Source organism: Somniosus microcephalus, chromosome 14 (genome assembly GCF_052327205.1).
Source record: "Somniosus microcephalus isolate GS21.2 chromosome 14, FLI_Smic_1.0, whole genome shotgun sequence".
Lineage (NCBI taxonomy): Eukaryota > Metazoa > Chordata > Chondrichthyes > Squaliformes > Somniosidae > Somniosus > Somniosus microcephalus.
The window spans coordinates 82,053,814-82,081,188 of NC_141000.1; positions in this window are offsets into that span (position 1 = coordinate 82,053,814).

Here is a 27,375-nt window from a genome sequence, read left to right on the forward strand (position 1 = left end):
GTTACAGCAATAATAGGAGCCCAGCACCAAGGCATGTGCAGCACTGCCTGTGACTATTATGCCTCTGGACCATTCCAACAGGTGCCGTAAGCACTATAAATCAATTTGTTGTGCACAGTTCAATCAGAGGCAGGTCACAGATGCACTCTTTGCTAAGTGGCAAGATTTCATCAACTTCCCCATGGAGACTGCCAAGCAAGAGGAAAGAATTGTGGGATTTGCCCGAATTGCTGGCTTTCCTCAGGTGCAGGGATCATAGGCTCCACTGACATAGCCCTGTGTGCTCCCTACAAACAACCATCAATGTACTACAACCAGAATGTGCAACTCGTGTATTATAACAGGGAGAGAATCATACAGGTCTATGCCTGGTTTCCTGACTGCAGTCAAGAGGCTTTCATTCTGTGGCAGATCTCAATTCCCTCCGCTCTTCCACCTTTAGTATGGGCACGGTATTGAGGCGCGCTACAATCAGAGCCATGCCTCTACCAGACGTCTGATAGAACAAACCATTGGGATTTTAAAACAAAGGTTCCGCTGTGGAGACAGCTCTGGAGGAACCGTGCAATACAGCCTGAGTGAGTCTCAAGATTCGTCGTCATGTGTTGTTTGCTACGCAAAGGGAGCAAGCCTTGGAGCTGCCAGAGGAGGAAGAACTGGAGGAGAAACAGCAAAAAAAAGACCAGCAACTGGAGGGTCCAGAGGAAGAGTGAAGCCCATCAGTGCTGCCAGCTTCCAGAGCTCGAAGGCAGCAAGTAATCGATGAAAGGTTCATTAAAGAATTCCTCCCTTTCTCAATGCACTGACAGACTCTCCTACCATCTCAACCAGTCCTTATACTCACGATCTGAATGTCCTCAAACAGTACACCTTCCTCAGCCCCAGGACATCATCCGAAAACACAATGGGGGTGAAATTCCCCTTGCTTGCACCTCCGGTGGGAGGCGCTAACGGGGCGCAAATTGCTCAACCGCGATAAACGTGCCTCCCGCGAAATTCCGCGGGAGGTTAGCGGCGGCGCTACCTGGTATCGCCCCGATCTTCTGCGCCCAGAGATCATGACGTCATCTCCAGGCACAGCGCCCCAGTAGCACCTTGGGAGCAGCACTGGGCGATGTTACCGACTGCTGCAGGGGTCGCGAACAGTGAGGGCGGCCGTTCGCGGGGCGCCATTTAAAGGCACGGTGGCCGGCGAAATGAAACAAATCGGCGATTTAAAAAAATTATAATTTCTGACCACCAGATGCGGGCTGAGTGCCATGATCGGTCAGCCCGAGTGCCGAGCTGATCATGCGGCACTCCCTCACCCCCGGTGCTCCAGCAAATGCCACAAAAAATGCAGAACTCGCAGCGGGGAACCCTTCCCTTTAATTGAGGGAAGAGCCCCAGCAATGCGGCAGCGCCATGCATGGCCACACGTGGCGCTGCTGAGCACATGGCCCCGGATCGGGACATTCCCCCCTCTTGCATCCCAAGAGGCAAGTGGAGCACTTGATTTAGCTCCACTTCCCCCTTGGAGCAAAAAATGGGAATTTCTCAAATGTTTGAAAAGGTTAGTGCCTGGCACTAACTTTTCAAACATTTTTGACTTAGCGCCCCAAATGGCCCTCCAGGGGAATTTCTCCCCCAATGTCAGGATCCATATGTACACTGACGACACCCAGCTCTGCCTCACCACCACCTCTCTCAACTCTTACTTTGTCTCTAATTTGTCACATTGCTTGTCCGACATTCAGTACTGGATGAGCAGCAATTTCCTCCAAATAAATATTGGGAAGACTGGAGCCATTGTCTTCGGTCCCTGCCACAAACTCCGTTCCCTAGGCAACATCTCCATCCGTCTCCTTGGCAACTGTCTGAGGCTGAACCAGAGGCCGGCATTTTCCTTACCTCGGTGGGCCCGGGCCTGGTGACGTCGATGGCACGTCGCAGCCCTGCTGCTGGCTCCATCCCGTTGTCTAAAATGAATTTCCGTTGATAGGGCTTGTTAAGCCCGCCCAGCCATTTCCCGGGCCAGTTAGAGGAAGCGGTAACATAATTCATGACGTGTCATCAGCTGGTTTCCTTAAAGGGACCATGGCCAACTTTCTTTTGACGTTTGTGCTGTCAGTGTTCTACAGCATTGAAGTGCTGCAAACACTGACAATCACTGCATAGAAGTGCAGGGCTGCACCCAGGCTCTCCCATGACTCCCTCCATATGCAGGGAGGTCCGCTTCCCTTCCCATGGGCAGAAGAGATCTCCCCAGGAGACCAACACAGCCTGGTTGCACATTGCAGCGGAGGTTACAAGCAGGGATATCGTCAGGAGCATGTGGGTGCAGTGCCACAAACCTTTTAATGATCTCAGTAGATCACAAAACATTAGTACAAAGTCACACTCACCTTCATCCTCCTGTGCCTCCCATCACATCCCCATTACCTTACCTTCCCTACCTTACTCCTGCACATCCTTACTCACACCAACTTACCTTGCACCTCCACCCATCCCTCTCTATCTACATCATCACAGCCCCATCTCACGAGCCACCCCTCACACTCATCCTAATGTAATCATACCAACTAATAACACACAAGGGTAGGCACTTGGGTGTTTTATGCAATATCCATGTAAAGTTTCTGTTAATGTGGTGTCAAACATTGAAATCTTTATTTTCAACACTTTGCGTTCTTGGACAGACTTGTGTGCACCTTTGGAAGTGGCTTAGTTAGTTGCAGTGAATGGTGAGACATAATGGTACCCCCTGTAATAGTGATGAATGTGAAAGGAATGTTTTGGGCATTGTAGGGATGCTTTATGTTGTTGGTGTGGGGTGGTGCCAAGCTAGCGCATCATGTGGCAGCCAAGGTGTACAGCATCAAGTGAAGTAAATCTGGCCATGGTGAGGCCATCCCTGGTCTCCCGGGCAGCAGTGTGCTCGGGTGCTCATGCCCTGTGTCCTGTGCAGCATCAGGTGATTGTGAAGAAAGTTGGTGTTGTTGTTGGTGCTGCTGGTGTGCCTGGTGCTGCTGGTGTTGGGCTGATTAAGTTCGGATCCTGAGGACCAATGTGAGACAGTATAAAGGGCACCCATGTTGATGGAATAGATGGCAGGTGAAGTAGAGATGATAGAAGCATTCTGTCAATGGTGAGACAGTTCTTCCAATGAGGTGAGAGTGCATGGAGAGTGGAAAGTGGAAAGCCTGCAGAATCTGTGCTGGAAATTATTATGTCCGTGTATAATTGAGACACGGACTGCAGGAGTTGATTATAACAAGTCTTTACTGAATGGAGACAACCTGGATACTGAAACTACAGAAGCCTGCTAGGGCCTTTTATACAGGGGTGGTCACTGCCGGTACTGCAGTCTGAGACCAGTTATTCCCTTAAAGGTACATACACAACAGAAATGGACTGAGAAACAGCTTGTGGCTGAGGAAAGTGATGATCTGTCAGGTGGGAGCTTTTACTGTACATTTGAAGCTGTCAAGTAATCAGCTGAAGCATTGGCCATTCAACTCTCACCTCAGCTTGACCGACGTGGTCTCCGAACAGCATGGTTCCCGTGGCCATGAAATTAAAGTTATAAAGTAAGTTAAAAAAGCCTGTTAAGGGTCTGTTAAGTACATTATAATGAGTTTAATTGGGTCGCCCGCCGCCGCCTGTCGAGTCTGCTCAGCTCAGCGCTGACAGACCCGACATTGGGAAAGGTGCGTTGCAGCGGGTTGACAGCGGGTTCCCGAACTGCTGTCAAAATAAACACTTTCCCACCCGACCCGCCACCGATCTCGCCCGATGACCCCCCGGAAATTTCCAGCCAGACTGTTTCCAACCTTGGTGTCGTACTTGACCCCGGGGTGTGCTTCCGACCACATATCCACACCATCACGAAGACCGCCTGCTTCCACCTCCACGACATCGCCCAACTCCGCCCCTGCCTCAGCTCATCTCCTGCTGAAGCCCTCATCTATGCCTTTGTTACCTCTAGACTTGACTATTCTAACACACACCTGGCCGGAATCCAGTCTTCCACCCTACATAAACTTGAGTTCATCCTAAACTCTGCTGCCCGTGTCCTAACTCACGACAACCCCGTTCACCCATCACCCCTGTGCTCGCTGACCTACATTGGCTCCCGGTTGAGCAAGGCCTCAATTTTAAAATTCTCATACTTGTTTTCAAATCCCTCCATTGCTTCACCTTTCCTATCTCTGTAACCTCCTCCAGCCTTACAACCCTCTGCGCTCCTCCAATTCTGGCATCTTGTGCATCCCCGATTTTAATCGCTCCACCATTTGGTGGCCATTCCATTAGCAGCCAAGGCCTTAAGCTCTGTAATTTCCTCCCTAAATCTCTCTGCCTCTCTATCTCTCTTTCCTCCTTTAAGACGAGCCTTAAAACCTAACTCTGACCAAGTTTTTGATCATCTGCCCTAATATCTCCTTATGTGGCTCGGTGTCAAGTTTTATTTGATAACACTCCTGTAAGGCGCCTTGGGATGTTTTACTACGTTAAAGGCACTATATAAATGCAAGTTGTTGTTGTAGTTACATGGTTTTTGATGTTGTGAACAAAGACCCAACACAAGTTGGAGCTGGACTCCTCCATGCTCTCTGACATTGTCCACAAGCTCACTGGCTGGCAGGCCACTGCACTTATAAGTTCCCGGTTTAAAGCCATCAGCCTTCTTCTGTAGGGTGGACATTCAAAGTCTACATCTCTGCAGCATGGCTCAGCTGCGAGCTGGTTCCTTGGCTGTCTTATCCCGCTGCCGTTGCTCTTGCGCCCTTGTGCAGGGTGAATCTCCCAGTGCAGACCCCTCTTCCTCATCCTCTAAACTAAACAAGTTACCAGTCTCTGAGCTGGTGTTGCTAGGTTACGGTCAAGTGATGCTTTATCTTCTGAAGTGCTGTCCTCCACTTCCTCTGCTCCAACTGGAGCCTCTACATATGCTGCATTTGAAAGAGAAGAGAAGGACAAGGGTTAGCATTTAGTGGCAAGGGTAAGCAGAGGCAGATGAGTAGCTACTCAAAGTAGCAGCACTTGGTCATGCAGAGTGTGAGGGTGAGATTTCAGTGTAAAGGAAAAGGGTAAGATAGCCAAAAACCCTGCGGAACATATCCTCCAGCCTCACCAGTCACCACAATCCTGATGTGCCCCCTGCCCACAATATCCATGGCCACCTGTTCTAGTGGGGACAGTGCGTGGATTGGTGGTGGCCCTCCTGTCATCGCCTGGTCCCGTGTATTGTGTGCCAGCTTGTCCTGCAAGAAAGACAGTAATCTTGTGAGATCTTTTGAGGGCGTGCATGTCAGTGTAGAATAATGTGGATGGTATTTGAAAGATGGCACTGGTGTGAGGAAGTGAGGGAAGTAATAGTGAGGACAGTATCAGGTTAAGAGTGTGGCAGTAGCAGCAGAAGAGGATGGAGTGAAGTGTGCTGCAGTGATTTGGGGAGAATGATGGGAAGTTGGGGAGGGGAGGTTTGTGAATGCTGGGGTTACAGGTGGTGCAGGGATATGCAGAAAGTATTGAAAGATATGAGTTCGGAGTCTTAGCTTAGCAGCCCTTGTCAGATCATTAAGCAGCTTTCTGCAATGCACCCATGTCCTTGGTGCAATGCTCCTTGAATTGACTCACTCCGCCACCTCTTCCCACTGGTGCTGAGAAGCTTGCCCAGAGACGATGCTTCCACTGAATGGAACGAGGACCTCCCTCCTCCTGCTGACCTCTTCCACCAACAGCTCTAGAGCAATATCGGAAAACCAGGGTGCCCTTCCTGCATTAACTTTGTCTCCCATTTTGGCTGTTGAATTGCACTTCAGTTGAATGCAGCCAAAGTGCACCTTCCTTTAAGAGGTACAGGCTGCCTTTAAATGGCGTTAGTGATGCCCTATTTTCCCCCTCCCCATTAGGTGAGCTGCTAATGAACAGCATGCATAGAGCTGGCAGCGCACCAATTTTAATCAACTGAGGCACAAGCGCTAATTTATGTCAGTTGTAAAGACAATCAGCAACAGTGACACAAACTGCAAAGCCCTTTGAACATATTTATATTACTTGTTTATTTTTCAGAATTACATATTTGAAAATAGGTCACATTATATAAAAGACAGGTCATTCTGAATGAGGAACACATTTAGCAGTTCTGGCAAAAGTGTGGCAGCCCTGATCTAGTATGAATGTTCAAGTGAGCATCTTCTCTACACCAAATGGTAGGTAGAGAGAAAACAGGGAATTACAGACCGGTAAGCCTGACATCAGTAGTGGGGAAAATGCTAGAGTCCATTTTAAAAGATGTAATAGCAGAGCACTTGGAAAACAGTGACAGGATCGGACAAAGTCAACATGGATTTACAAAAGGTAAATCATGCTTGACTAACCTTCTGGAATTTTTTGAGGATGTAACTGGTAGAATAGATAATGGAGAACCAGTGGATGTGGTGTATTTGGACATTCAGAAGGCTTTCGATAAGGTCCCGCATAAGAGATTAGCGTGCAAAGTTAAAGCACATGGGATTGGGGGTAAGGTACTGACTTGGATAGAGAACTGGTTGGCAGGCAGGAAGCAAAGAGTTGGAATAAACGGTCTTTTTCCGAGTGGCAGGCAGTGACTAGTGGGGTACCACAGGGATCGGTGCTAGGACCCCAGCTATTCACAATATATATTACTGATCTAGACGAGGGAACTAGATGTAATATCTCCAAGTTTGCAGACGACACAAAGCAGGATGGGCGTGTGTGCTGTGAGGAGGATGCAGAGAAACTCCAGTATGATTTGGACAGGTTGGGTGATTGGGCAGAAGCATGGCAGATGCAGTATAATGTGGATAAATGCGAGGTTATCCATTTCGGTGGCAAAAACAGAAAGACAGATTATTATCTGAACGACAATAGATTGGGAAAAGGGGAAGTACAACGAGACCTGGGTGTCCTTGTGCACCAGTCGCTGAAGGTAAGCATGCAGGTGCAGCAGGCGGTTAAGAAGGCAAATGATATGTTGGTCTTCATAGCAAGAGGATTCAAGTACAGGAACAAGGATGTCTTGCTGCAGTTGTACAGGGCCTTGGTGAGACCACACCTTGAGTATTGTGTGCAGTTTTGGTCGCCTTATCTGAGGAAGGATGTTTTTGCCATGGAGAGAGTGTAGCGAAGATTCACCAGACTGATACCTGGGATGGCAGGAATGACATATGAGGAGAGATTGGGTCGATTAGGCTTATATTCGCTAGAGTTTAGAAGAATGAGAGGGGATCTCATTGAAATTTATAAAATTCTAACAGGACTAGACAGATTAGATGCAGGAAGGATGTTCCCGATGGCCGGGGAGCCCAGAACCAGGGGTCACAGTCTGAGGATAAGGGGTAAGCCATTTAGGACAGAGATGAGGAGGAATTTCTTCACCCAGCGAGTGGTGAACCTGTGGAATTCTTTACCACAGAAGGCAGTTGAGGCCAATTCATTAAATATATTCAAGAAGGAGTTAGATATATTTCTTAAGGCTAAAGGGATCAAGGGATATGGGGAGAAAGCAGGGACAGGGTACTGAATTTCGATGATCAGCCATGATCTCATTAAATGGCGGAACAGGCTCGAGGGGCCGAATGGCCTACTCCTGCTCCTATCTTCTATGTTTCTATGTTTCTAAATTATACACACTCAGTATGTGCATCAGCCTTATTTAAGTGATTTAATTTAAAATTCCGCAAGGATGAGTAATAAAGCAGCTCACCCTGTGCTGGATGTAGTGTCCGTGTGTAGATAAAGACACTGAAGACAGGAGTTGATTCATAGGTATTTACTAAGCAAGTCTGGGGGGCGTTCTAAAGGAAATACACAATACACAGGCTTATATAGCCCAAGTGGCAATTACTGGCATTACGCACACCTGGGGCTCTTAAAGGCACATACACCACAATTCCTCCCCTTTTAGCTAACCAGTACATCATATTTTAAGTAATTATTAATTACATGTTATATGCAAAATAATATACATTGCTGTATTAATTAATTATAAGTTAGTCTCTCAGGAGGCTTCCTGACTCGGTCCGGATAACGCCTCGGGGGTGTAGTAGTTTCTGGTGGTGTAGTAGATTCTTCTGGCAATGCTGATTCGGCTTGAATGCCAGTGTCGGGTTCATCGGGTTCCAGTATCACCGGATCGGAGGTAGATATGGGTATCTCTACTTCATTGTTAGATGTATAGAGTGGTGGTGTAGGTTGTCCCTTTTCGGATGACTTGATGATTTGGTCAGCATGGCACCTTATTATGCTTTCTCCGATGTCCACGGTATACATCAGTGGTCCTAGTCGTGTGCCGATAGTTCCAGGCTGCCATTTCTCGGTACGGTAGTCCCGGGCCAAAACCGGTTGGCCTATCTGGAAGGCCCTAGTTGGCCTTTCATTCATGCCCTGAAACTGCCGGTTCTCCACGTCCCTTCGGATGTTGGGCTTGACCAAATCCAGCCGGCATCTTAGGTTTCTATTGTAGAACATCATGGCAGGAGTTTGGTTAGTAACCATATGTGTTGCATTCCTATATGCAAATAAGAAGTTATCCACCTTGTGCTGAAGTTTTATGTCTTCATTACCCATGGCCTTCTTGAAGGTCTGGACAAACCTTTCAGCCAATCCATTGGTGGCGGGATGGTATGGGGCAGACGTGTAGTGCTTTACCCCATTGTTCTTTAAGAACTTTCTGAATTCTTCGGACACAAATTGCGGTCCATTATCAGAACATATCTGTTCCGGCAGCCCATTCCTGGCAAATATGGTCCTTAATACTGTGATGGTTTTTTCCGTGGTGGTGGAGGACATCTTTATTACCTCCGGCCACTTGGAGTGTGCATCAACTGCGATTAAGAACATTGAGTCCATAAATGGACCAGCAAAGTCGATGTGCACCCTTTGCCAGGGAGATGAGGGCCACTCCCATGGATGTAGAGGGGCCTGTGGCGGAGCATTTTGGACCTTCTGACATCCTAGGCAGCTCTTGGTCATGTCTTCGATGTCTCCATCGATACCTGGCCACCATACAAACGCCCTAGCTAGGTTCTTCATTTTCACTCCACCCAGATGCCCCTCGTGAAGCTCCTTTAGCACTTTATCCTGGAGTTTGGGTGGAATCACCACTCTGGATCCACACATCAAGGTTCCTCGGCACACTGAGAGCTGTTCTCTTCTTTGCGAGAATGCTGGACAGTGGTTCGCCATGTGCTGGCTATCCCTTCACTGTTAAATCGTAGACCCGTGAGAGAGTAGGGTCATTTCTTGTCTCCCTTTCAATGGCAGAATTTGTCACCGGTAGACATTCCACTATGGTAGAGTGGAATATCTCTACTGGATCTACTGTAGGTGCCTCTTCTATCGTTGGCAACGGTAGGCGCGATAAACCGTCAGCATTCCCATGCTGTTTTGACCCTTTGTATTCTATGTTGTATTGGTGTGCCCCTAGAAAAAGGGACCACCTCTGTAGTCTTTGTGCTGTCATAATGGGAACACCTTTTTTAGGGTTGAATATGGAGATGAGGGGTTGATGGTCAGTCAGCAAGGTAAATTTTTGTCCGTGTAGGTAATGGTTGAATTTCTTCACTCCCCATACCAGGCTGAGTGCTTCCCTGTCTATTTGGGCATAGTTACGCTCAGCTGAGTTTAATGAGCGTGACGCAAAAGCTATCGGCCGTTCTGAGCCATCAGGGAATTTATGGGATAATACTGCTCCTATGCCGTAAGGGGATGCATCGCACGCCAGTCTGATTGGTAGTGATGGGTTGTAATGAGCCAAAACTTTCTCAGATGTGATTAAGTTTTTACATTTATGGAAGGCACGTTTACAGTCTTCGTTCCATTTCCAAATCACTCCTGTCTGTAGAAGATCATTAAGAGGGTGTAGAATAGTTGATAAGTTCGGTAAAAATTTATGATAGTAATTTATTAATCCCAGGAATGACCTTAATTGTGAAACATTTTCAGGTGCTGGGGCTTTTATAACTGCTTCAATTTTTTCAGGTGACTTATGCAACCCTTCCTTATTAATTATGTGGCCACAATATGATATCTGATTTTGGAAAAATTCGCACTTGGGGCGATTTGCTCGTAGGCCCTGTTCTTTCAGCCTAGTGAGCACCTGCTCCAAATTGGCAAGGTGCTCGTTGTCGTTTTCTCCTGTTATAAGGATGTCGTCCAGGTAGCATTGAGTCCCCGGAATCCCTTGCAGGACTTGCTCCATAGCTCTTTGCCAGATAGCTGGAGCTGATGCTACTCCAAAAACCAGTCGATTGTACTGGTACAGGCCTTTGTGTGTGTTTATTGTGAGATACTTTTTAGAGGTCTCCTCAACCTCCATCTGTAGATATGCCTGTGCCAAGTCAATTTTTGTGAAACGTTTCCCTCCGGATAGTGAGGCGAAAATATCTTCTATCCTCGGAAGAGGATACTGTACCGTGTGAAGGACCGGGTTTACAGTCACCTTGAAGTCCCCACAGATGCGAATTTTTCTCTGTTCCTCAGAGTTATTTTTCAATGTTTTTTTCATGACTGGAACGATGGGTGTTGCCCATTCGCTCCAATCTATTTTGGATAATACGCCTGCCTTTTCCAAATTCTCCAGCTCTGCCTCGACTGCCGGACGTATTGCGTATGGCACCGGTCTTGCCTTAAAAAATTTGGGAATTGCTGCATCTTCCACTTTTATTGAGGCGGTGATGCCTTTCAAGGTTCCTAGTTTCTCTTGAAACACTTCTTTGGCGTTGGCCAAGATGTCTTTTAATCGTTCAGGTATGATGTCATCATTGTTTTTTTTCCTTACTGGTCACCGTCAGTGCCTGAATGGAGTGCCAGTCTAAGCGTATCTTCCTTACCCATTCACGTCCCAACAACGGTGGACCACCATCTTGTAGAATGTATAAATACAACTTTTGTATTTCTTTGCCGTTGTATACCACAGGCATCCTTATTTTTCCTTTGGGGTAGACTTTCTGCCCCGTATATGTTTTTAAGATAATGGGTGTGTCTTTTAGAGGTATATGTGAAAATAGCCTCTCGTAATCTCGTCGATTTATTACGGTTAGAGCTGATCCTGTATCTAGCTCCATTTTAACTGGGGACCCTGCTATTGTGAGGGTAACCCAAATGGTTTGGTAATCCTCTTTGGCAAGTACATTATGTAATTTGAGACAGCTTAGTCTCTTGTTTCCGGAGTCGCTATCGCTATTCTGGTCTTCGGAGCTATTGTCCGTCATCATTTGTACCTCCCTGTACTTTTCTTTATTGATTTTTTGTTTTCTGTCAGTGGATTTATTTTGTCCAGATTGGCATACCCGCGCAATGTGTCCAATCTTACTGCATTGCCTGCATGCTTTGCCCTTGAACCAGCAGTCCCTCTGGTTATGGGTGGATCTGCCGCAGCGATAACATCTTCCGAACTCCTGTGTCATTTCATGGGTGCCGAAGTCCTGTGTCTTTTGTTGTATCTCTGCAGCTCCTTTTGCTGCTGCTTCGTATGATACAGCCATACTGAAAGCTTTGTCCAATGTTAAATCTTTTTCAGAAAGCAGTCTTTTTTGTGTTCCTTCACTTAAGAGACCGCAAACGAATTTGTCTCGAAGATAATCCGATAGTCCTGCCCCGAATTGGCAGTACTTTGATAGCTTTCTTAATTCGGTTAGGTAATCAGCGTTACTTTCATTCTTGTGTTGATTTCTCTTGAAGAACTTGAATCGTTCCGCTATCAGCAGCGGTGTTGGGTTTAAATGCTCCTGCAGGGTATCAACAATTTCTTTAAAATTCTTGTCCTTTGGTTTGGCTGGAGTGATTAAGTTTCGTAACAGCCCGTATGTCTTCGCGCCCATTAAGTTCAGAAGTACTGAAGCTTTTTTTTCATCTGCTATTCCATTTGCGGTGCAATAAACCTCTACTCTTTCCACGTATGTGGTCCAATCTCCTATTTCGCTATCAAAAGCATCAATATTACCAGATTTAGGCATTTCAGAAAAGATATGGCGCTTCCCGCGCTTTTTTTTCTTTTCTGTAGCAACGATATGGCGCTTCCCGCGCTTTCCCGCCGCTGCTGCCGATAACAACGCTGTTTTACTGCAGTTTCCGTTTATTCACTGTTGGAGACTCGTTCCCGATGGAGGTCTGAACGCTGACCTGCTTGCCGCGCCGGCCGTCTCCCGAGTGCACCCTCCCAGTCCGTTATTGCTTGCCTCCGATTTCGCTGCCTGTCTCAGCTGTAGAGCCCGCCGCTGGAGCCCCAGCCTGACGCCCAGGAAGGATTAGCTCAGTACCTGCCACCAGCTTGGCCAGCTGGTGAAACCACAGTTTCTCTTAATTCCTTGAGTCTTCTGGATGCTGGAGGAATCGATGTCCTTGAGGTGCTGCCGAATTGCAGGTAAGTCCGTTTCCACTTCGTCGCCACTGTAGTGTCCGTGTGTAGACAAAGACACTGAAGACAGGAGTTGATTCATAGGTATTTACTAAGCAAGTCTGGGGGGGGTTCTAAAGGATATACACAATACACAGGCTTATATAGCCCAAGTGGCAATTACTGGCATTACGCACACCTGGGGCTCTTAAAGGCACATACACCACACTGGACAGCAGGCCACCACTCACCATACTATCCAGATCAGCCGCTCGACAGCTCCAAGAGGCACTAAGTCATTGCTGGCCAGAGCTCATTGCCTCTCAAACACCACAAATCTGGGACCTTGGCTCCAGCACAGCTGCTCATTCGTGGTCTGGTTCAATACGTGGCACAGGAATTCGCAACATAACACCTGGGATACAAACACCAAGAGCAACAGCCAGAGCTGGAGCACAGGGAGTCAGTGATGCCATTAATAGCCCCTGACTTTAAATTGAAGTTTAAGTTTGAAGAACTCAAAACTGGTTCCCAAAGTTATGGCTGGAAATAGGCATTTCTCAGGGGAGGGCAGCAGATTAGAGCAGGGGGAAAGCACAGGAGGGGCGAGAGGGGGCAAAAGGCAGCAGGAGGAAGAAGGAAGCCGCATTGCAAACATACCTAGAAGACAGAACTAGGAGTGTTCAATCAGAGATAAGTCTAATAAAATTAAGTAAGTTTTTAAATATGACAGACAGGCAGGCTTCACCAAAATAGCATGAAAGAAATAACCTGATAGGAGAGTGTTATAAGAAGTGCACGCCATACAAAGGCCTAGAAATTTGGTGGGCTGTGCCACCAGTTAGCGCCCAAAGAGGGCACTTAGTAGGTTTAGCGCCACTGCCCATGCCTCCCGTGAAATTTAGCAGGGCGCTAATGGCGGCGTTAGCCTGTAGCGCTGCGCCGCCACCGATGACGTCATCGGTGTGCGCAGCGCCCCGCTACCACCCCGATCACGAAATTTGGTAGCGCCCCCCCCGCTGTAACGCCGGTCGCAATTTGCGACTGGTTCAGGGGGGCCTACCTGCGGCGGTAGAGGCGCTAATTAAAGGAGGTGCGGGGCGGCCATTTTTTTTGCTGGCCGCCTGCCAGCACCTCTTCGCGCCGCCATCCCCTGCCTCCTGAGCCCCCCCCCGCATTGTGCCGGCTGTATCCCAAGAGCCCGGCATTTCTCCTCGGTGCTGGGCTCTTTTGCCGGCACTCGCGATCTCCGATCGCGCTGCAGCAGGCCCCTCCCTTTTAAGAAGGGGAGGAAGGCCTGCTGTCCCGCAGCACGCGCTGCGGCACGTTGCACTGCGATTTTCAGTTGCAGCACCCCAAGAGGGATGCGGGGCGCCTCGAGCAGCGCCCCGCTTCCATTTGGGGCGCTGAAACTGAATTTCCGGCTGGCGCTCGCAGCTCCATCCGGGGCGGTACTTCCGGCGCCCAGGCAAGACTGGCGCCCCAAACGGGGCGCCACCGAATTTCTAGGCCAAAGGCTTTTAATATAGAACTAGAAGATCTCCTGTACCGTTGTCAATGGTAAGCGACAGGATATGGTCTTTTTGAAGAAAGTGGATCTGGTGTGACATTCGTTACTGTAGGAGAGATAATAGCCCTGATTTTAACCCAGGGCTGGAAGCAGGCATGTGGGGGAGTGGGTGGCAAGCCCCCATGACGTTTCTGGCATGAGGCCCAGGCAATTTTAACTCCTGGGCCTCATTTAATAAGATTGGCGGGCTGCTCCCCCAATCATGTCGTGAATCAGGCAGACCACCCACGACACGCACAATTTCCGGCGCAACTTCCAAGGCCTGCTTCAAGTCAGGGTGCACCACTTAAAATGAGATTGCATCCCCTGGCTGCATTTTTCACTGTACAATTATGGAGGACTTGGGATCATGCAGGTTCAATGACCTCAGAAGGGTGAGTACAGCTCTCCATCTCTCCATCTCTCCCAGCAGCAGCTCACAACATTCCTGTCACTTCTCCCCCCTCCACTTGCAACAATTTGCTCCCCTCCTTCACACACTTCAAATTACAATAACAAGAGCACACTGCAACGCCTCTCTTTCTTAATCCAAACACACTCACCTCTTTTTTTCCTCTCATCACACCACACTTAACACCATTCTCTTCCCTCATCCTAGCACTTACAGAACTACCAACTGCCATCACCACTCCTTCCTCACTTCACAGTACACACACTTGGCTTTATATTCATCACCTACCCATACTCATTCCATTTTGCTTCTTCTCCCCCTCTCAGCACACGCACTATGTGCAGAAGCCCCATACATTTCCAATGAGCTTCTCAACAGACACTCACTAACTCTCACCCTCTCTTTCAACAAGATATGCCAGGAAGAGGAGTCCCCAACATCATCACACTCACCCAGGCACAGCAAGAAGACCAGGAGATCACTGGGCCAGACAGAGTATTGGGGAAGGAGAGGTTGGGGGTGTACCTAAGCAGAGTGTTTGTATATTACTTGTATCCCTTCATTTAACTCAGCAAATATGTAGCAAGCTTCACAACTTCAAGCTACATTCTCAAGACTGTCAACTGCAAATGTCCAGCTTCTATCTGCCATCCACACTCTTGTCAGCTGGGCCGGGCCTTCACAGATTCGAGCATCCAGAAGTTGCCAACCTTGAGTATCTCAAGGGTCCCAAAATGAGGAACAGTAGCCTTCCACCAGCTTTGCTGAGGCCACTAGGGAGCAATTAGTAGAGCTAGTAAAACATCTTTAAAGAAAAGTATTATAGGTTGATCACTTGAGTGAGAAATTATACGTTTACCATTAAAGTTATGTCTAAATTTGACTGGCTGAGGTACCAGATTACTGAGTCTGCCAGGTTCCAGTCTTCCACTGTCAGACACGTCATCTTCGAATCAATTTAATCCAAGGAAACTTGAATCCTTTAATTGTTTTATATTCTGAGGATGTGGAACAAGAGAAGACTTATTTTATTGAAATCTTACCATGAACAAAAGGAAGGTTCTTACATGGTCACAAAGAGGGTTAATAACAATGGGAAATATAGGGTTAATTGGAAAAGCTACACTTGAAGAGAATGTAAGTTGGAGATAGGAGTACAACATTGTAGCCCTAATTTTCTGACCCATACTCCCTGCCAGTGTGACACCCTGTGGGACCACAGGAGTGTGGAATTAGCCCTTACATTAACTGTTTATATTAAGTAAGAAATGGGACATCGCATAAAGCATATAACTGAAATCTCAGCAGGAAACAAAACACTAATGGTGACTGAAAATTAGAGATGGTTGTATATAGCATCATTTCACATATCAAGATATGGAACAAAAACAATGGCTTGGATTTTGCGGTCGGCGGTGTAATTAAGGATTAAGCCGTCGGCATCCAAACCTGTTGTAAGAAATCGTGAATTGGAAGAAATAACTTGAGACAAAAAAGTGTTAGAATAACTGGATAGACGCTTAGAATTTGCTTATGTTCTTGGTTCCCTGTGAATGTTATAACATTCTGCACTATGGCAGTGACCTTGTTTCCAGACTAGCTGTCTGCTGTTTGTGTGCTAGAAAGGTTGTTGACTGTATCTTTGATAATCTACCCTAGGCCCACCCCATAAAAGTGAATAAAAGAGATATCTAAAGAGCCTTTAACACAGACGGTGAAGGGAAGAGCTGTTTACGCGCGCCAGCCGTCTGTCTGATCGGGACCGATACCAGCTGCTTGTCACGGTTGTATGTCTACTATGTCGTATCCTGACTGCGTGTTGTACTTAACTTAAACTGCCGCTCCTTAATAAAGCGACCTATGACTCCTAAGATCCTTTGGGTAATCTGTGTGTGACCTGTGATCCAAATCTTACACTGTTGCGAGGGCCCAAACGAAAAGTTCCTCTCAGATGCAGCGGAATAGAGGGCAGTGTCGTGACCCACGGATCCCAGAGACGCACCGTGTGCGGAAGCGTACCTGGGATCACATGGGCTGGTGCTCCAATCAGATTGTACACCTTCCAGTGACTCAAATGGAGTGGCTTTGGAGAAAGGCCAGGGAACAAGTCACTTGTCTACCCTAACACAAAAGCAAAATACTATGGATGCTGAAAATCTGAAATAGAAACAGAAAATGCTGGAAATACTCAGCAGGTCAAGCAGCATCTGTGGAGAGAGGAACAGAGTTAACGTTTCAGGCCGATGACCTGGTGAGTTCTGACAAAAGGTCATCGACCTGAAACGTTAACTCTGATTCTCTCTCCACAGATGCTGCCTGACCTGCTGAGTGTTCCCAGCATTTTCTGTTTCTATTTCACGTGTCTACCCTCTTGGCTCTAGATGGTTCATGGCCAGCTGGTTCCAGTTTGGAAAAAGGGAGAAAGCAAGATTGCTGTGGAGTCCTCACAATAAAACAATTCATATAATGCAATAATATTCATTGCTGAACTGATTTTTTTTCTGAATCCTGTTTAGGTGTCAAAGTCTGCAGACAGCTAATAACCGTTAAAGGAAAGGATATTCACCAAAATGAAGATTTTTTATTGACAGGTAGCCCCTTACACTGTGTAAACAGGCTGTTAAGTAAAATTTTCAGGCGTAATTACTGGGCAGTTGGTGGGCAATTAGCCCAATTCTACGCCAGCAATTAGGATTTCCATGTCGGTGCGGATTATCTGTCATGTCGGAACTTCACCGATTGCAAGTTCGGGATCTAGCGCACGCGCATGCAGAAATCACAAACTTGCTGTCCATTTTAAAGGCAGTATGGCACCGTACTCTGACAGTAAGCCGTCATACCGACCGCAAAATCTGGGCCAATGATTTGACTTTAAGATCTTGATAAAAATTTGGTGAACACTGATTTGAAATCTTTTTATTTTAACTTTAATAAGTATCTGAGTTACTAATTTGTCTCAGTATTGTAATGTAAGAGGAGGTTCTTGGTTAGTAGTTGTAACTTGGGCATTGACAAAGGTTTTTTCCTTCTTTCAGCAACTGTGGAACTATTTGGATGGGTCACATCATCCGCATGCCCAATACGAGACTCCCGAAACAAGCACTGTACTCGGAGCTCCGACACGGCAAGAGAGCCCCAGGTGGGCAGAGGAAATGCTTCAAGGACACCCTCAAAGCCTCCTTGAAAAAGTACAACATCCCCACTGACACCTGGGAATCCCTGGCCCAAGACCATACAAAGTGGAAGAGAAGCATCCAGGAATACCTCGAGTCTCTTCTCCGGGTGCAAGCGGAAGCCAAGCGCAAACAGCGGAAGGAGCGCACGTCAACCCAAGCACCCCACCCACCCGTCCCTTCAACCACCGTCTGCCCCACCTGTGACAGAGACTGTAGGTCCCACATTCGACTCATCAGTCACCTGAGAACTCATTTTTAATGTGGAAGCAAGTCATCTTCGGTTACGAGAGACTGCCTAAGAGTAGAAGAACTATTTAGTGGCAATCCACATCCATCTCTAAAACTCTGATTGCTCCCTTCTGAATGGACTGTGGATTCTTTCCATTATCAGAGACTACATGACAGACAGAGTCCAAACAAGGTCTGACAAGAAATTTATACACAGAATGAGTATTGACACCATTGTGCCAACCAATGAGTTGGAGGCTTACAATAATTATGGTGGGACATACAGCAAACAGAGTCTATTTACTCAGCAAACAGAGTCTATTTAAACAGAGTCTGCGAACAGTATCTCCCAATAAAAGCAGGATTATTTCTCCAGCAACATGCAGTGAGTGGAGGATAGTTACATAGTACAAATTTTGCGTGTAAAATCAATCCCAGTCACATACAGTAGTGTGATGGGAGAATTACCTGATCATCTCCATTCTGGTCGGGACTTGTGGTGTCACTACATACAGCCGTTTATAAATCAGCACAGCTCCCTTCAGGCAGGTTAAGTAACATTTCTTTTTACTGCCTTTTGTACACATACATTCAGTATAATATATTGGTTGCAATTTTTGGATGTTGGCAACAGTAACACTCGACAACTCTGTAGATGTTTTAACCAGACAGCAATCAATCGATGATTGACTTGTTTGTTTCTAGTTTCTAGTACCCTCCACTTTTGGAGCTCTGGATTACTGTGAATTGTCCCAGGGGCAGAAAGCCCTCCAAGCAACACCTCTGTTGCTAGGGGGATGAGGTATATTGAGGAGGTTACTGGCTGTTGTTAAGGTGCCCCTGATCTGTCCACAAATCTGAGGGACAATTTTTCTGACCCTTGCATCCTGGGAATGTCCATTTCCCCTAGGCCATAGCATTGTGCCTCGGGACCTGGCGGCCATCAATCATCGCTGTACTTTCAGAAAGCCAGTAATCTGATGGAATTGTGCAGTTCTGTCAGTCTATTGTTGCTATCACTGAAAGGAGATGAAGATGTTGGCCCTTCTAAATAGAATCATAGAACATTACAACACAGAAGCAGGCCATTTGGCTCATCAAGTCTGCACTGCTGTTTTTTTCTACAAGTCATCTAGTCTAATCCCACTCTCATGCTTGCTTGCCAAAACCTTTAGGCCTAGAAATTGGGTATAGCCCGGCTTGAGGCGTTAGAACTGGCGCTGCGCAAAGTTTATAGCCAGCCGAAACTTATCGCCGCCTGGCGCGATATTGGGTTGCATCGCCCCTAAAGGTGATTGAGGCGCGAATTCAGGTGTTACACGGGACTCCTAAGGCGCTAAACTTCCGGCACAACCCAATATCGGAGCGGACGGGCTCAGCGCAGGTGCTCTCAATTACCGATGACCACGAGACTTCCAGGCGCCGGCCAGCTCTTAAAGGGGTGGGTCAGTCAGCCTCAGCATCCACACTCTGCGCCTTGCAGGCCTCAGAATCGGCGCAGGCCCTTCTCTGGTGATAAAAACTTGGACCAGATGGAGAAGGTGAGACAGAGAGCAGAGCGCTTCACCAATGAGGCTCTGGAGCAATTGGTGACCGCAGTGGAGCGCCGGCGAGATGTTCTCTACCCAGACAATGGCAGGAGGCCGAATCATAAGGACTGCCGACGAGCTTGGAGGGATGTATGCCAGAGGGTCAACTCCAGCAGCATGGTGACCAGGAGCCCTGTCCAATGCAGAAAGAAATTCAACGACCTCACTCGGGTCGTGAGGGTGGGTGTTGTTCCTGCAAACTTCTGCATCCCTTCATTTGCACCTGACTTTATGGCTACAGGGTGGCCTGTGCCCCATTGGCCATCTGCCAGCAAGCACCCATGGCCCTTTCTGGGCACACACATGCACATTTGACTCAGGGCGTCATGTAAGGGCTCTTGCACCATGGGGGGCATGAGATGATCACTCAGGGCATCAGGTAACATAACTTCCCCTCCTTTCCCCTGCAGTCCATGCTGGCAAAGATTGGCAAAGACCAGCTTAGCACCGGTGGAGGACCTCCACAAGTGGTCGCTCTCACGCATCTCGAGGAGAGAGTCCACCAGATTCTTGGAGGACGTCTGAGTGGTCCTGTAACCACTGCAGCTACCGACCCCATTGTCGACAGCGATGGTAAGGTTCTCACCTCTTACAACTGTCTCCTTCTACTTGTTCCCCCCGCCAGCATGCTTTCTCACTGTGGAGCCATGTCTTAGCCTTGCCGCAATCTGGCATTCCTTGTTGCGAACCTGTCCTTTTGCTAAAGCCACTCTTCCACCTCCCTGCTTTCAGATGCTGCATCACCAGCTCGGGAGCCGGGCCCTCAAGCTGCCAGTGCCAGTGCCTCCGAAGGCTCAATGAGAAAATTACTGTCCAACAGAAGGTCAGCAACTCTCTCCAGCAACGATCAGGATGGCCAGCCCAAATGGCTGCAGCTTTTATACTAGTGCTGTCCCTTTTAAATAGCGCCCCCCGAGTCCGAGTAGGGCCTGGGAACGCTCCATCCAACTGTCACTAATAGCGCCAGGCGGAAAGGTTGCGGGCGCCACCGAATATCCGGTCCGGGGCGCAAAAATGGCGTTGCACACTGAAATGACGTCATGATCTGCCTGCGCCTGCGGGCATGCGCAAAGAGTTAGCGCCGGCGCTAAAATCATACTCAATATGGGAGGTGGCGCTATATTCACAGCGCCCGCCCAAAAATTGGGTAACACCCCAATTCTCGGGCTCTTTTGGCACTAATCGCTGGCGCTACCATCCGAATTTCTAGGCCTTAGTATTCCACTTTTTAAAGAAACTGGCTAATTCCATTTTAAAAGAAATTATGGACCTAGATTTTCTTTTGCAAAACCACCCACTTTTGGACGGTTTTGTGGCACTAAAAAGAGTAAAATGAGGCTGTGTGGTTTACTGGCACAATCCTGCCACAAAAAATGGACACCTAACTTTTGCTCTGAAACGCCAACCAATACTAATGTTCACCTACCCACCCTCCCCCCACCATGTAACTGGGGGCAGGTAAACATGTCTAAGATGCCGATTTGGATAGGTCGAGAAAGCACACTAAAGTTGGGAGCAGAAAATTGCATGTTAATGAATTTTAATGAATGAAGGCAATTAAAGAAGAGTGTCATGATAGAATGACAAAAATTCTTAAAGAATTTGGTCAGCTTCGAAAGACATCTCAACCTATTAGCTGCCTTTGGCAAAACTGAAAAGGCAGGTACAGTGCACCAAGATTCAGCCCAACCTTACAAAAGGCACCGCCTTCTGCACCAGGGTAATATTTTCAATTTTTCATACAGATCATCTTGTGCCCTTTGAGTGAGATTTCCAGCTATGGTTTGGATCCATATCCCCTAAGAAATGGATTAAGATCGTCCAACTGACTTCAAATTCTACTGACATAATCTGTTAGTTTAGGGAAAGAGGAGGTAAATGACTACCTTACTGCACTTGAGACATTGCTGGCCACTATTGCATGATTGCCACCAGCATAAAGCTTTTTGCTGAAATAGCTTCTAGGCTCAGATAATGTGGGAAATTTTTGTCTTTATGACATGGGTGGTAATCTGGCAGATGTGATTGCCTGCCTGCTTTAGAACCTGGCTGATTTTCAATGGAAGAGAAATCGGATGGGTTTTATAATGGGTGGGTGATCAGTTCCGCCACATTACGGACCATACGATGAAGATGAAGATGAAGATTTACCCCACCATCGCTTCAACTAGTCTGACAGGAATTATACAATGGCAGGGGGGACAGTTGAGCCATTTTAGCTAACAGAGAGGACTTTCATCCTATTAATTTGTGTTTGCTTCAAGCCCAGATCCCAGAGATGTAAGGTCGGTATCTGATCACTGCTCCACCAAATCCCAGTCCCCCTGCCATTGTATAATTCCTGTCAGACTAGTTGAAGCGATGGTGGGGTAAATCTTCATCCTCATCGCATGGTCGGTAATGTGGCGGAACTGATAAACTCAATAAAAAGTGACAATTCTTTCAATCAGTTTTCGAGTACTGTATTGATATTTTTTGAATGATTCTATTTTTTATATTGCTTTGGTTTCTTCAATGAATTCCAGCTCTCTCTTGACCTTAATTGATCTATCAACTCGCCTGTCTTTTGGATGAGTTTTGGCAACTCTCAGCTGGTTGAAGGGCGGGGAGCATTGTGCAGCTATGGACAACTGGTCCCAATATGCAGAAAGGTATCTACTATCAGCAGATGATGGGATTGTCTTTGATAGAGGCCAGAGGACATCCAAGACCCAGAATGTTCCACCATCCTAGCAACATGAAGAAGAGACGGGGGGAGGAGAGGGAAACCTAATAGGAATATGTGTGTATGTGTTGAGGGTGACTAATTAATTTGTGCAAATATTAACAGGGACAATCTCACATATACATGCACATGGATGGATGGATTGGGGTCACAGCAACGGCAAGTTCTTACAAGCCTCACTAAAAATGAATTCTCAGCTGCTTGGGTCTTCCTACAGGATATATGTGGTCATGGTGTTCTGTTAAACAGCTGTGTAAATTCACAGCTGCTAGAATGGGACAACTATCAGGTTCTCCATCCCAATCCCAGTTGAGAGTATTAAATTTTTAAATGTGAAGCATTCACAGATTTACAAAGTGCCACAGTGTTTGGACTCAGATGGTGATAGAAGCCAGAAACTTTAATCCTATTTCATGGCTCTGATTATTTGGCCAGATAAGTCAGAAAAAAAAACACATGTGTGCACTTCTTTAAAAAAAAATTTAAACTGAAGAAAACAAAGCTGTGCTGGAACTGATTGTGAAGTTTAATTTGATGCTGGGAACAGAAATGGATTGAACTTAAATGAAATGCAAATGAAAAAAATTCCCTGAGTCTGGTGTCAGAGCCCAAGGGCGAGGAACATTACTTCAGTGTAAACTGATCCCAGCCTCTCTAATGAAGACCACGTTGGAGGCTGATGTAAAGCCATAGAGCTTGGAGATGGAAGACAGAACAAAGGGGCTCTGAGCAGTTCACATGCATAACAACTAGGTGAAGTCAGTGCACCCCTGGCACATTTTCTGTTATAAATAATGATGCAACGTTTTGCTGAGTTTATTGACTATAAATCGACAGCAGCTGGAAGAGCACCACAGAATGTAAAGCATACGGGAGGTGGGAGAAATCTGTCTACCTATGCACTCTAGAACCCCGGATTCCTTCTCCTGCTCATGATCCATGACCCCTGCTGGAAAGTGCATATGTGTGGCTGTCAGGTCACCACACTATCAGTCTCAGCTGTGATGCCCCGACAGTTGAATAGCCTCAAACTCATTGTCTATTCACAGACGAGGAATGAGTTGGTGCCTGAGCACCATGCTGTAACCTAAGAGAGCAACTTCAGGAGAGGGAGAAAAATGAAAGGGGAAAAATGAACTTTTTTCATGCAAAAGTCACCATGACAACTGCTTATATTATCATATGTTGTACAGTTCATTATAACTGGTTGGTTATGGTAGTATTCGTGTTATTGGACTAATAATCCAGAGGCCTGGAATAATAATCCAGAGAACGTGAGATCAAATCCCACCATCGCAGTTTGAGAATTTGAATGCAGTTTTAAAAATCTGGAAATGATAAGGTGGTATCAGTAAAAGTGACCAGCAAGCTGTCGGAGTGTCGTAATAACCCAAACAGTTTACTAATATTCTTTAGGGAAGAAAGCCTGACATCCTCACCCAGTCTGACCTTAATGTGATTCTAGTCCCACACCAATGTGGTTGACTCTTAACTGCCGCCTTAAGTGGCCTAGCAAGCCACTCAACTGTATCAAGCCGCTCACCGCAAGGACTGCAGCAGTTCAAGAAGGCACACCAACACCTTCTCAGGGCAACTAGGGATGGGCAATTAATGCCGACATCATCAGCGACACCCACGTCCTGAGAATGAATTAAAACATTACATCAGCAAGCAGAGGATTCAAATTCAACTAGAGTGATGGCAGAAGTGATGTTATTTTATGAACAAATCTGCTTGAATTTCATTAACTTGAGGAGAGATGGAACGTAGGGAAAGACAGAAGCAAAGTGAGAAAGAAAGATAAAGTTAAAATGTGAAAACTGGTACATATGAATTATTACACTAATAATACACATCATTTGTATTATAGAGTTAGCCAATGACTAACAGCACAGTTATAACAGCTGCTCACTGAAACAATCCCTGACATATCATGTATTTTATATCAAACAACATGGTTCATGGCTCGTTTCTTTAGACAGAAACCATATAGTGTTACTTTCCCATTAATGTCATTCACTTTGTGATAGACCATGAACTCCGACACCTTATTTATAGCAAGGGAATTAAAAAAGGAGTCCTTAAGTCCTGAAAGGTTGGAAAACAGAATGATGAACTTCAAAATACACCTGGAACCTAGCAAATAGTTGTACAATAGGTTGGCTCCCTTCACCTCTGGGATGTGGGTTCAAATCCATCTCACTGAAGAAATGAAAGTCTCTTCATTCTGCTGGTCTGCAATGAGATGAGACAATCACATCCCAGTTCTTAGTGGGCGTAGCACAGAGAATAAAACTGTCCACAACTCGGCACAAACTAATACATTTTATTCAGAGAGACTGGTGTGGGAAATGGAAATTACACTGATGCAATAGACGGTGCTCTTTTGAGATTAGGTTTAAGAATATGTTTTGGGGCCATATTATGTCGGGCTTTATCTGCTGCGGGATCTCAATGATGACACCAAGTGCAAAAAGCACACCATTCCAGAAGAAGCAGAAAAACATTATTAATTTAAAACTTTCCTTGTATACCTTTTACTTTTTTTGTAAAACAATCCACTAATATTCTGCAATAAAAAATGTATTACATAAGAAAGAAACCCTCTTTATAAAACAGGCATAGTTTTCATTTGGGATTTGTTAAATATAATTATTAATGGAAGGCTGATGACAATGTCAAAAAAGTAGGTCCACACTCAACAATAGATGCTACAACTGCAACTCAACTAATGTCTTATGGATCATCTCTACAGAGAACTCACGTGTAACCCCATTGCCAAGCCCCGCACTTTTATCTGATTTTTGTATGGTTCCCATAGACACCATCTGTTCTACAATCTGCACAACTGTGGGAGTTGGTGCTGTAAGAAAATACAAAACCACTTAATTTTTGTGAGCTGGGATATCCATTTTGGGGTAAAATAGTTGACATTTTACACCACTTAATGGCATCTGTTAAACATGTATAAATGTAACAACTGATAGTTTTCAAACTTTCTAGAGCTACTGCATAGATGGAGAATTGGGTAGTACAGTGAGTTAGAAGGCTCTTTTCACTTCTTAAACCGGAGGTTGTAATTCCACTGGTGGCAACTTCTGTTGGCTGTTGATGAATTTTCTACCTGCTAGCAGCAGTACAAATGAATTCCCAGCACGTTTCTGATTTCGCCATCTCAAAATGTGGGGCATAGGTTTTCAAACTAGTGTCTCCAAAGTCATCACATTTCTCTCAACCTTTCATCAGATTTAAGTATCTTTTTTGTATTTGTTGACTTTCTAGCATATTATTTCTATATACTAATAAAACACGTTGTGAAATGGTAGTACTATTTTATTCTGGGTAGCTGTGGCGGTACCACTGGGTTGTCCCTTACATTGAGATACATAATTCCCTTTAACTTACCTTACTGTATGTGTCTGTTACTATACTCAGGCTTCTCTCCTGTACTCTGACGTCATGACATCAGAGCTCGGAACCTTCCAACAGTAGAGCTCGGAACCTGCTGGCAGTTGGGCTCGGAACCTGCTGGCAGTTGGGCTCGGAACCTGCTGGCAGTTGGGTTCGGAACCTGCTGGCAGTTGAGCTGGGAAACTTCTAGTCAGTCCTCGTGGCGTCCCTGCTGGGGAAAGACCTACACCACGGTGCTCCTACAGTCAGCCATCTTACCGGCTACCTTACCTGTTGTATTTAACCTGTTCCTGTAAATAAACAACTTATTTATAGTTCGTCGAAGTCAAACTCTCTTATTTAGTGGCGATCTACACGAACCGCTACATTGGTGACCCAACGACGTGAGTACGGGAGCTCATCAATTCCTACACTACAATTGGTGACCCCGTATCCGTGAACGATTTTCACGGAAGCAACGCGCAGCCTGACCCTCGTCTTCACAGAAGACGACCGACGAACACCAATCGCTACATTGGTGACCCAACGACGTGAGTACGGAAGCTCATCAATTCCAACACTGCAATTGATGACCCCGTATCCGTGAACGATTTTCACGGTAGCAACGCGTAGCCTGAACCTCGTCTTCCCACAAGACGACCGACGAACAACCACGGAACAGCAACCGCCTCACTCCGCCAAAGGCGACCCCGTCCTTGCGAACGTATTCGCAAGGTAAGCGCAGCCTGGAGCAGATCCCGTTTGACACGGACAAAACTCAACCGGACCCCGTTTTTTTTTTGGTGAACAATTTTCACAAAAGAAGCACACCATGGAAGCACCAGCCGTTTTGCTGTCGCTACCGCAATCCAGGGAGCCACAATCTCCCTCGTGCTTTATAAAGGTAGAAGCCCCGTTCAACAAGAACATCGATGCGGCGCCGACCATGCACTTGCTTACGGTCCCCGTACTCGTTTTTCCTACCGCCACACGGATCGTCCGCCTCTACGTCCAAAACAACAGCAAGTATACATCTCTCCAAGCGCGGGGTACAGCATGTTCGGGCCCACAAAATCGGAGCGCGCCCTGCGGGGATACCACGAGGACTCACCCCCGCGAACCACGAGGACCCATCCCTCATGAACCACGAGGATCCATCCCTCGCGAACCACGAGGACCCTGCCCTCATGAAACACGAAGACTCGTTCCCCGCCGACGACGCACCAGCCCGTCAGCCTGCTGGTTGTGTTACCTACTACACGTTTCAGCGCGAACGAAAAGCGTTGCCGCCCTCACGGCTGTTTTCTCCTAAATCTACAACAACTACAAGTGTTGCCGCCCTCCAAGCAGCGTTTACCCCTCCCGAAAGCAACAACAACCTGGACCGTTGCCGCCCTTTCTCCAGTTTTCCCTTTAACAAATGCAAACGTCTACCGAAGCTACATAGCCAACATTATCTTTCAAAAATGGGGATAGGGGACCCCGGGGTTCCTAGGAGTTTATTAACAGTTGCAGGAGTTCCTGGGAGTTTATTAATATTTGCAAGGGTTCTCTATACTGAAAAGTTCGAAAACCATTGTAGTCGAGGATACCAAAACAAGTCAAGCTAAAGGGTAAACCAACAAAGGTAGGTGGTACTAACTTTCTGCTGCTTTATGTGCTTTACTGTTCAGTGTTGCTGCCAGTGAATATGAGGCGTTTCTCCACCAGTGCTGAAAATCACAGCTCCCTGGATGACTATGACTTTGATGATGTCCTAGAATTGTAGCATCAACAAGAAAAAAAAATTCCAGCTGTTTATAGATGAAATGTATCTTTACAAACATTTAAAATAACATGTACAAAAAACAATGTCAATACCTACTGCATGACGGAATTATTTTTTGCTGTGTCCTCATTATCAGAAAAGGATGAGCTGGTTTACATTCTACCCTAGGATTCCACTCAAGTTTGCTTATTCCCA